The following is a 12,363-nucleotide window of genomic DNA, read 5'->3' as shown; positions in this document are numbered from 1 at the left end:
CTGAGGTGATGGCAGTTGCTGCAGAAGGGCTGGCAGACCCAGCCAATTCTTCAAATGCCGCTGGCAACTGTCATGGAAGATCCTGAGTTGGGTGCACTCAACACAACCTATTCCAAAAAAGCATAGATTAAATGAAGGGATGTGCCAGAGAATGGTTGAAAGGGGGTGAGTTGACTGGATTTGAATCCAGACCCTATAGGCCTTTTTACCACTACCAGGAATATCTTCTGAGCACTGTTCATTGTGATTCAACATCTATTCCCCCCATAAAAAATAAAACAGCGTTATTTTTCAAAATCATTTGGTGTAAGGATAAGTAAATTACAACACAAGCTAACACCCATTTCTAGCTGAGGGGAAAAGAAGGGGATTAAAAGTCTAGAGGCCCAGGGAGAAAGCTGAGAGGGCTGGGGTGATGGGGTAACTGCTTTTTATGCAGGAGTCCTGGGTCTGAATTTTTTTTTTAAATAAAGTCTGCCCTTTATTTTTGTTTTTTTTTTGGGTCACATCCGGCAGCTCTCAGGGGTTACTCCTGGCTCTAAGCTCAGAAGTCGCTCCTGGCAGGCTCAGGGGACCATATGGGATTCCAGGATTTGAACCACCGTCCTTCTGCATGAAAGGCAAATGCCCTGCCTCCATGCTATCTCTTAGGGCCCCTTCGTCTGATTCTTTTTTTTGTTTTGTTTTTTGTTTTTTTGTTTTTTTGTTTTTGGTTTTTGGGCCACACCCGGCGGCGCTCAGGGGTTACTCCTGGCTGTCTGCTCAGAAATAGCTCCTGGCAGGCACGGGGGACCATATGGGACACCGGGATGATTCAAACCAACCATCTTTGGTCCTGGATCGGCTGCTTGCAAGGCAAAGGCCGCTGTGCTATCTCTCTGGGCCCTGGGTCTGATACTTAACAAGCTTTACAAGTCCCTCCATGCACAGAGCTGAGAGCCACCCCCCATCACCACAGAGTATGACCAAAAAAGGAAAAAGAAAGTTCATTGAGCCTGAAAGGTATATCAGATAAAGTTCTGTGACTGCAAGCACCAAAAACTAACTCCCAGCCTAACTTTAGTTTATTGGAAGCTCACTTAAGGTAGAGTCAATATGGAAAAGGGGTCAGAATGATAGAACAGCAGGAGGGCTCTTGTCTTGCTTGTGGCTGACCTGGATTCAACCCCTGGCACCCTAGATAGTACCCCAACTCTGCTGAGAGTAATTCCTGAGCACAGCCAATAATAAGCCCTGAATATCACCAGGTACGACTCAGTTCCTCCCAAAAAGAATCTGGAAAAGCCAAAGGATGGGACAAAGAAAAAACAGGATTCAGGAAGGCCTGCTGTGTTATATCTGTTCTTTAGTGGGTCCACATCCACATTTGGCTCGCTTGGAGCTGAGATTGGGTGTTGAGAATGAGGTGGAAATGGTTGAGAAATCAGGAGAGGGGACACAGCCTGCAGTGAGGTTAGGGCTCCCAGGAGGGATGGATAGAGGCAGGGGTGGCGAACAAATTTGACACAAAGAGCCACAATTTTAAAATATGAGAGTCAGAGAGCCACACCACACAGTGACCTGCCAAAACAGACACACAAAAGCATCTAATTTTAACAATATTAAACACATTGCATTTTGCCATTTTGAGTGAGGTAGAAATCCTGCAGTGATGGTGTGCTGTGTCCTCCACACTAAACTAACGGCAAGATGTGACCCAACATGTGACACACGAGTCCCCCATTCGCTGGCCTGTGCGGTTGTTTCCGAGGGATGGGAGACAGGGTGACGCAACCTGGAGTATGGCGGGACTGTGCTCGGAGATCTCTCCTCAGAGGTCTCTCCTCAGAAGCAGCAGAACAAAATTCAAACTTGGCAAAGAGCCACAGTATACAAAATAATGATAAGAGGCAAAGAGCCACATTCATTTTGGCTGAGAGCTGCATGAGCCGCGTGTTCGCCACCCCTGGATAAAGGTCTTAATGTTTTGGGGCCACACCAGCTGATGCTCAGAAGTTACTCCTAGCTTTGTGCTCAAAAATCACTCCTCACCCAGGGGGCCATCTAGGATCCTAGATATTAAAATTGGGGTGGTCACATGCAAGGAGAATCCCTGCTCCTCCCTTCATATTGCTCCAGCCCTAGAGTCTCATTGGATGTAGCTCCACTCCCCCAAGCTCCACCTGGAGTGACCCTGGTTGTCCCAGACATTCAGGGCCCTATTGAACTAAGTCCTCAGATTCCAACACCAGAACACTGGAGAGATGCAGGTCTAGAATCTGATGGCAGTCTGGAAAGTAATTCACACACAGGCATGGAGAGAGAAAATAATTTTGAGGAGTTTCCCCCCCATCCCCACCCCCTATACCCTTAGCTCTTAGAAAAGCAGCCAGATCCCAGAAGATCTGGAAAAGGGCTACTGTCTCTCCAACTGAGAATTTAATCTGAGGGAAAACGTCACACCTGGAAGGTAGAACCAGCTGGGTCTCAACACCCCTATTTGACTTTGGGGGGGGGCGGGGGGGGTTTGGGCCACACCCAGTGACGCTCAGGCATTATAACTCCTGGCTATGCGCTCAGAAATTGCTCCTCCCCCTTCTTCCCCCTCTCCTCTTCCTCTCACTTCTCCCACCCCCCTCTTCCTTCCACTCCTCCTCCCCCTCTAAAAACAAAACAAAAGAAAAGAAATTGCTCCTAGCTTGGGGAGCCATATGGGATGCCAGGGGATCAAACCACATCAGCTGTGTGCAAGGCCCTACCGCTGCACCACCGCTTCAGCCCCAAACCCCTATTTGACTTGATAGAAAGAAAAAAATAATAATAGAAGGTAACATTTGCATTGGTGCAGTAAAAGCTGGAAAATAGGAAGCAAAAACTTGGCCTAAAATCACAGGATTTCCCAATCCACAAAGCTCCTGCCATAATACCAACTACAGGCTTCAAGCACATTAATTTGTTTAACTCCAAGGCTTTTCTTCAATGTACCAGGAAGAGTTCCCCTCCAAGTACCCTCTTCAATACAGTCTTCAAAGTCAAGTTACAATCCTTAAAGATGTTGGTGAAGCACTTAATAACGTTATGACGTTCTGAGGCATCTCGTGGTTACATCTCAGCATTTTGCCGTGAAGCAGCTCATTCTAGACGCCCTCCATGTTTCCATGCCAGTCCACATTTATGGTTTCCTTATTATTTCAGGAATGCCCAGACTAGGCTGAAGTAATGATGAGAAGGTTGAGTCCAATGAACCAGAAAATGGCTTTAAACTTAATAGTGTTCTGTAAGAGGAAGTCTCCCTCCATAAGTTTTCTTGAAGTTGAGAATAAAGCCTAAATCAAATCATTATGGCAACTGTTCAGAGGGCCCCCTGTAACTTGAAATTACTGAGTTCTTATCCTAATGGATAATAACTCCTTATAAAATTTAATATTTTCCCATTTTAATGTGTCCATGCAAAAAGAATTGTGCCACAGAACACTATTGAGGCCTAAGGGGAAAAAATAAAATATCAAATAACTCTGATGACCTAATAATTATACAAGTAACACAAAAACTTTAAGGGTACTATCTATACAAATTTCTAAGCAATTCTTACTAATTTAAATAAAAGGAAAAAGCTGGGGCCGGAGAGATAGCATGGATGCAAGGCATTTATTTACCTTTCATGCAAAACATCATCAGTTCAAATCCTGGCATCCCATATGGTCCCCTGAGAGTAACCCCCGAGCACTGTTGGGTGTGACCCCCCCCCAAAAAAAAAGAAATAGCTATAATTACTTAGCAAAATGTATAATAAAATATATACATGTTAAAAAAATTACACTTAGGGGCCGGGCGGTGGCGCTAGAGGTAAGGTGCCTGCCTTGCCTGCGCTACCCTAGGACGGACCGCGGTTCCATCCCCCGGCGTCCCATATGGCCCCCCAAGCCAGGAGTGACTTCTGAGCGCATAGCCAGGAGTAACCCCTGAGCGTCAAATGGGTGTGGCCCAAAAAACCAAAAAAAAAAAAAAATTACACTTAAACATACAAAGAAAACATACATCTTTCTTCTAGATACAAAGAAAATATACATATCCCTTCTAAGTGTTAAAAATAATGACTGGGGGCCGGGCAGTGGCGCTAAAGGTAAGGTGCCTGCCTTCGCTGCGCTAGCCTTGGACGGACCGCAGTTCGATCCCCCAGTGTCCCATATGGTCCCCCAAGCCAGGAGCAACTTCTGAGCGCATAGCCAGGAGTAACCCCTGAGCGTTTACCGGGTGTGGCCCAAAAACCAAAAAAAAAAAAAAAAATGACTGATTTGGGACATTGGTGATGGGAATGTTGCACTGGTGATGGGTGGTGTTCTTTACATGACTGAAACCCAAACACAATCATGTATGTAATCAAGGTGTTTACATAAAATTTTAAAAAAGAAAAAAATAATGACTGATGGGGCCAGAGAGTTAGCACAGTGGTAGGGTGTTTGGCTTGCACACGGCCAACCCATGATGGACTTGGGTTCGATTCCCAGCATCCCATATGGTCCCCCGAGCCTGCCAAAAGTGATTTCTGAGCACAGAGCCAGGAATAATCCCTGAGCACCGCCAGGTGTAGCCCCCAATAAAAACCATACTGGTAGGTGTTTTGGTGAGGCATGTGAAATTCTGCTCCCCATTGCTTATGCAAATCACATCCCCATATGTTCAAAGAAGCTGGATCTGCAAAGGAAATATTACTGCTAGTTGGGTTTCTGGTCCTATACATTTCTAGTGCACTGGCAAACAGAAATTTTAGCCAGACACCTCCTACCTCTAACCTTTTTTGAATTTCTTGTAAACCCAATTTCAGAACCAATCTCTCAAAGAAATTATAGACACTTCTGCCCCACTATCAAACATGCTGTCAAATTTCCTGTCCTGAATTTTAAGAGTTAACATTGAATTGTCATCTTTTAATGTATCTGTAAAGGCTACAAATGCATTAACAGAAGCCCCAGGGTTAGTATTTTCAAAGCCTCCTTCCTTGATGCACTCTGGTTTCCCAGGCATAACATAAAGAAGTAATAATATTTGAGCTATATTTTCACCTTTCTTAAAGGTCCAGACTGGGCACCAAAACAAGAACTATTACTTCTGCTACAAGGTCAGGATCTATAATCCCCAGGTGAATTACTATTCCTTTGAGCATTAAACTGTTTCTTCCTACAATAATATCCACAGTTCCTTGAGGAAGAGAGGCCCTGTTATGCCAGACCTCATCTTATAAGGGCATTGAGCTGGAAGGAAGCTCAAGTCCTCCAGACAGCAAACTGCATATTCCTGATGTGGTAGTCTTTAATGAGTTTAAGCTGTGGAGTTCCCTTGGTCTGGACCAGGAAGCTGAATTGTTGATGGAAAGGTCTCCTGAGTTTGAGGGGCCAGGGGATGGCACCCTACCCAGTTTTTCAAGACAGGCTAGGTTAGTCCTGGTCAAAGGGCAGATCCCTGAACTGGTACCAAAAAAAGTTGAAATTGTTCTCTGCATTGGTTTTTCTTAAATGCCCCCATATTGTCATACTTAAAGCATTTTACCTGGCCTCATGAGTTAGTTGTGGAGAAAGAGTGGGTCTGCTCACTTCCCCTGGAAGTTTGTGGGGGGAATGAATAGAATCTGTACCGCACTACCTAGAAGTTTGTGGGAGAGGGAATATGGGTGATAGGCTTACAGATCCTCCCTCTGACTCAACTCATTGAGCTATGTTAGTTTCTTGTATAAGATCAAAATCTTTGGGCAAGATATTTGGAAGATCCTCTACATTTTCCACAGATCTTGTCTGACCAGTTCTGGCTATTGAAACTAAGGGGTCTTCTGGACCATCGCCAGTTGGTGACAGTGTAGGACCAACTTCAGTTTTCTGAGTTTTAAACCGCTTGTAGTATCTGGGGAAAAAAAAATCTGTAAATTATGCCTTTTCTGATTTTTCAGAAAAAACTGAAACCATCTCAGACATCTTCTGAGATAATTCAGAGTATTTTAAAATAACAGACACTGGGGCCGGAGAGATCGAATGGAGGTAGTGTGTTTGCCTTGCATGCAGGAGGTCGGTGGTTCGAATCCCAGCATCCCATATGGTCCCCCGAGCCTGCCAGGAGTGATTTCTGAGCATAGAGCCAAGAGTAACCCCTGAGCGCTGCCAGGTGTGACCCAAAAACTAGAAACAAAAAAATAAAAGTTAGATTTTCCACCCGTATCTTCTTTATCTCATAATTCTTTTTTCTTTTCAGCATATTTTTGTCTTTTATTTATTGGTTTGATTTCATTTCTTTTTTCTTTTTTAATTTTTATTGTGACTGAAGTGCATTATACAGAATTATTTACGGTACATAGTGACAATGAATGAAGGGCATTCCCACCACCAATGTTGTCCTCCCTCCATTCCTGTTCCCAGCATGTCTCCCATAACTCCCTCCTTTACCCCCCACCCCCAGAATACTAGTGTAACTGGTCTCCACTTTACAGCTTGTTGTAGATTGGGTATCTATTCTGTTGTCATTGACTTTGAGTTGGTGTTCCAGTCTGGTCATTTTTTATGTACACTACATGTTCATATGACTGGTCCTGGTATCATCCTTCCCCCCCCCTCAATTTATGAGGCTGAATGATTCAAGTTATGCTATTTTGTTGGAGATAAAATGAAATTTGGTATCAACTACTAAACAAAAATCACCGAATAATATCCATAAGAGTGAAAAAGAATGAAAAAAGTGGAAGAAAAAAGAAGGAAAATAATATCAAAAAAAAAAAACAAAGCAAGAAAAAGGAATACTGGAGTGGCAGGGTTTGATGTTACCCCACTTTTTTTTTTTGCATTGGCACAGTAAGTATTGGGGAAGGAAGGAAATTCCCGTGGCCTAAGAGTTTCAGGGTTTCTCCACTCTTGAAGCATATTGTCATGGGAACAACCACTAGCTCCATACCTTCTCATTGCCATATCTCAGGGTTGTGTGTGTGTGTGTGTGTGTGTGTGTGTGTGTGTGTGTGTGTGTGTGGTGTCAGGAACTTTCCTCTCGGTGTGGATGAGAAAATCAGACCACTATAGCTAGCAATCTTGGTATTTGAGCAGGTCCTAGGACAAGGCCTAGGATAGTCTCTTTAAGGTTCTAGAGGTTCTGTTCCATCATTGTTGGTGTGTTCAGTCTTCTGTAACATGTGCTCCATGTTTTTGCTCGTTCCCTAAGTCAAAGTCTAGGAAATTATGGTTCCAAAGGTTCTGCTCATAATTCTTATAATTTAACAAAGAAACCAATATAAATATTCCATCAAATAAATCATAATATCTGTATTTTCCATGTTCCTAGTCTTATCTTCAAATCAACGGGAGACAAGCTCATAAACCCAAAATGGCAAAATCCATTCAAAAAGCCACAGAATTAACTCACCAGGTTCCAGTCAGGTCCCTGTTTGGGTGCCATTATCTTGAATTATGTCCTCAGGTTCCAATACCAGAACACTGGAGAGACATGGGTCTGGAATTTAATGGCAGTCGGGGGGGGGGGGGAGATAGAGAAAGAGGGGGGAGGGAGGAAAGGAGGGGAAGGGAGAGGGGGGAGAGGAGATTGATTTTGAGGAGTTTCCCCACGTACCTTTAGCTTCTAAAAGCAGCCACCTCCCAGGAGATCCAGATTAAGGGCTACTTCCTCTCAACACCAATCCAAGGTGCTATATTTAAAACTGATTCCAATCAATGAGTAACAAGGTGGAAAAACAGTAATCCCTAGTGCACTAGCTCTGAACCCCCACCCCTACTCCACCTGCTCCTCTGAGCACCACCTGAGAAGTTGGCCTCTTCTTTGCCCCACCAAAGCAGGGTAATGGGGCCTAAATCACCAAACCCAGCTATCAATCAGCTAACAGGAGAGGGATGGGCAGTAAGGTGCGGGTTGAGGGGAGGAATGAGGGTGGGAGGTTGAGGTTAAGGCAGACTCTTGGGGAGCCAGAAGCACCCAGTCTCTAGGTCTCTCCTGGGCCTTCCAGAGGTGCCTCTTCTCATGCTCTGCTGCCCCAGCCTCCCCACTTCTTCCTTTCTACCCACCGTTCATTTCACCCTTCACTTTCCTCTCTGTTCCCAGAAAGGGGCAACAGGGCTGGACAGGGCCAGGCCTGAATAAAGGCCACTATTTACTTACTGAAGAATTGAGTTGTGTTTGTGTTTATGAGGTGCAGAGTGTGAGACCTTAAGATGTTTCATTTTTCTGTTGGAGGAGGGAGCCTGGAACAGTAGGGGTCAGTGCTTAGAACTTGCTCCTGGCTGCCCCTCACTTAAGATGTCTCTGGGCAGGGCTCAGAGATCATGTATGGTGCTAGAAATTGAACGTAGGCTGGCTGCATGAAAGGCAGAACTTCCTGTGCTGTTTCTATTTTAGCAGGGGATGTTGACATATCTGTCCAAAGGTCAGGACTTACTCTTGGTGGTATTTAGGGGACCATACGTTGTGTTGGAGATGGAATTCAAATCAGCTGTGAGAAAAGCAAATGTAAGGCAAGTGCCTTACATCCTGTACTATCCAATGTGTGTGTGAGTGAATGAGTGAATGAGTGAGTGAGTGAGTGAATGAGTGAGTGAGTGAGTGAGTGAGTGAGTGAGTGAGTGAAATAAAGAGATAAAGGTTCTCTTTAGTACTAAGGATCCTAGAACCTCTTCACACAAGACAACTGCTCTGCCAATGATTTTTATCCCTTGTTCATTCTGGTTTGGGTTTCTTTTTCTTTCTTTCTTTCTTTCTTTCTTTCTTTCTTTCTTTCTTTCTTTCTTTCTTTCTTTCTTTCTTTCTTTCTTTCTTTCTTTCTTTCTTTCTTTCTTTCTTTCTCTCTTTCTCTCTTTCTCTCTTTCTCTCTTTCTCTCTTTCTCTCTTTCTCTCTTTCTCTCTTTCTCTCTTTCTCTCTTTCTTTCTTTCTTTCTTTCTCTCTCTCTCTCTCTCTTTCTCTCTTTCTTTCTTTCTTTCTTTCTTTCTTTCTTTCTTTCTTTCTTTTTCTTTCTTTCTTTCTTTCTCTCTCTCTCTTTCTTTCTTTCTTTCATCTTCCTTTCTCTTTTTCTTTTGTTCCTTCCTTCCTTTCTTTAAGCTGGTAATATCCCTTAATTTAATCAAATTTCTCTCTCTTTCTTTCTTTCTTCCTTCCTTTCTTTCTTTCTTTCTTTCTTTCTTTCTTTCTTTCTTTCTTTCTTTCTTTCTTTCTTTCTTTCTTTCTTTCTTTCTTTCTTTCTTTCTTTCTTTCTTTCTTTCTTTCTCTCTCTCTCTCTCTCTCTCTCTCTCTCTCTCTCTCTCTCTCTCTCTCTTTTTGGTTTTTGGGTCACACCTGGCCGCGCTCAGGGGTTAGTCCTGGCTTCAGGCTCAAAAATCACCCCTGACAGGCTCAGGGGACCATATGGGATGCCAGGATTCGAACCATTGTCCTTCTGCATGCAAGGCAAATGTCTTACCTCCATGCTATCTCTCTGGCCCCCCTTCCTTCCTTCCTTCCTTCCTTCCTTCCTTCCTTCCTTCCTTCCTTCCTTCCTTCCTTCCTTTCTTTCTTTCTTTCTTTCTTTCTTCTTTTATTTGCTTTTTTATATTGGCTAACTGACCACACACTCTGAGATAGTTGGACAGCCGGAAGGACTGGCTCACAATATGAGATAGTTGGACAGAGTACAGACGGAAGCATGTGTAAATAGTAGAAGAGAACATACAGCAGGAAGGATGGAGTTGGGAATGAATAATTAGCTAAACACATGCTTCAACTTCGACTGCCCTGGATTCATTTCTGGTCTCCATATGTTCTCAGAACTAGAAACAATTCCTGAGCCAGAGCCAAGAATAGCCCTTGAGCATCACTGGGTATAGCCCAAAAGCATAACAAAAATTTGGGGCGGGGGTAGCATCCTTAGAGAAATGCTCACCAATTACTCCTGACTGTACTCAGGGATCACTCCTGAGTAACCCTATGGGACGCCAGGGATTGGACCTGTGTCATCTGCATGGAAGCCTAGTGCCTTCTCGGCTGTACTACCTCACCAGCCCACAAAAACATATGGGGGAGGGCACACTCGGCTCAGGATTACTTTTGGCTGTGCACTCAGAAATCACTCCTGGCAGGCTCGGGAAACTATACGGGATGCCGGGAATTGAACCCGGGTCTGTCCCCAGTCAGCTACATGCAGGGCAAATGCCCTACTGCTGTGCTATTGCTCTGGCCCCACAAAAACATTTTTTTTTTGTTTGCTTTTTGGGTTATACCCAGCAGCACTCAGTGGTTACTCCTGGCAGGCTTAGGGGACCATATGGGATGCCGGGATTCGAACCACCATCTTTCTGGATGCAAGGCAAATGCCCTATATTCATGCTATCTCTCCGGCCCCAACAAAACCATTTTTTAAGGGAAAAAAAGGTGGAGTTGGGGTACAGAAAGCTTAGGAGTGGTGCCAGAGGAGAAATTCAACCACCAATATCAGTTTGGTACTCTTAAGGGCCAAAAGCTGGAGGAGATGGGGAAGGGCTCTGCCTCTGACAGCTCATCGTCCAGAATGGAAACTAACCATGACCACACACAGGAAGTTTCAGGGGAAGTGGTAGGTAGAAGCAAGTTTGGTCAGGAAGGGCTCCCGAGCTGGACAGGGCCAAGGAAGGCCTTGTATGGGGCTGTAGTCAAAAGTTTTTGTCTGCAGATCAACTGATAGTGGTTTGATCCCAGAAATCATATATGATCCCTCAAGCCCTACAGGACGATTCCTGAGCACACAACCAGGAGTAACCTCTGAGCCTAGTCGGTGTGGCCCAATCCCTCCTGCTTCCCAGAAAATGAAGTGTTTCTGATATATTGTAGTTTGGAAATATATGTCAAAATGTTGGATGTTTCGCTTTTGGGCCATGTAACAATGCTCAGGGATTACTCCTGGCTCCTGCTCAGGGGACCATATGAGATGCTGGGTTTTGAACCCAGGTCCGCTATGTGCAAGACAAGTGCCCTACCTACTGTACTGGTGCCCTACATGCCCAAACTGGTGCCCTACATGCCCAAAGGTTATAAAAAAAAAAAAGCTGGGAAAAGGGGCTGGAGTAATAGCACATTAGATAGGACATTTGCCTTGCATGTGGCTGGCCTGAGTTAGATCCCCAGCATCCACGTGGTCCCCCAAGGCTGCCAGGAGTGATTTCTGAGCTCAAAGCCAGGAGAAACCCCTGTGTGGCCCAACAACTAAAAAAAAAATTCTGGGAAAGTATCTCAGTGAACTGTACCACATGCTTTGGATGGGAAAGCCCTAGGTTTGATCTCTAGCAGGCATACCACACACACACACACACACACACACACACACACACACACACACACACACACACATCCAGCAACACTGAGAGCAAGTCCTGAGCATTGCCACAATCTACCCCAAACCAAACCCACCCAAACCACAACTACAAAATAAAGATTCCTCTTTAGAATTCCAACCCCTAATGCAATGCTATTTTGGAACTTTAGAGGTGATTAGCAGTAGACAAATTAAAGAGAATGGGACCACTCTGATAGAGTTTGTGCCTTTATATGATACAAGCATTTTCTCTTTCTGCTGGTGAGCATGTAGGCAGCACAAAGTTAGTCCTCTGCAAACCAGGCAGTAGGCTCCTGTCACCTGGATCTTGGGCTTCCCAATCTCCAGACCAGTAAGAAAAATTGCCATTCAGCCCTGTCCCTCAGTGTATAATATTTTGCTTTGGCGGCCCAGGCTCAGAAACAGGAAGTAACTAGTTCTCACATGCCCTGTGGGTTCATCCCCATGATTTCACTGAGGGACACTTTGGGCAGCAATAAGTTGTGTGTAGCTAGATTTACTGAGATAACATGCCATTTAAAAAAAAAAAAAAAGGTTCCTTGTCCTTGTTGGGGGAGCTTTGGACCATACCCAGTAGTGCTCAAGGGAAGTTCCTGTCTCTATACTCAGAACTGACCTTCGGTGGTACTCAGGATTGAACCTATGTAGTGGCGGGGATTGAACCTGGGCTTTCTTAAGAGAAGGTAAGATAAGGCCTTACCTTACTGTTATATCTATGCCCTCATTTAATTCTTTTATTTGAGGAGAGTACCTTGCAGAGCTCAGGCCACCCAGGAAATGCTCAGGGCCACCAGGACTATAGATAGCTGAGCTGGGGTATTAGGATATATATAACACCAAGAACAAAAGCCCAGGGGTTACAAGCTGGATATGTATTCTGTCTTGTGAGCTGTACCCCAGCCTCCTAAATATATTGTGTATTTTTGGATGTGACCCCCAAAAACCCAATTAACTACTTCGCACCAAAAGAGCACCCCCTAAAAAAAACTTAAAGAAATTCAGCCCCTAAACAGATACATCTGAAATTCAAGTTCAAATGGTCGTGACCTGTTCTGAGGCAAATTTC

This window comes from Suncus etruscus, chromosome 15 (assembly GCF_024139225.1).
Source record: "Suncus etruscus isolate mSunEtr1 chromosome 15, mSunEtr1.pri.cur, whole genome shotgun sequence".
NCBI classification, from domain to species: Eukaryota; Metazoa; Chordata; class Mammalia; order Eulipotyphla; family Soricidae; genus Suncus; species Suncus etruscus.
Note: the sequence above shows the minus strand (reverse complement) of the source record.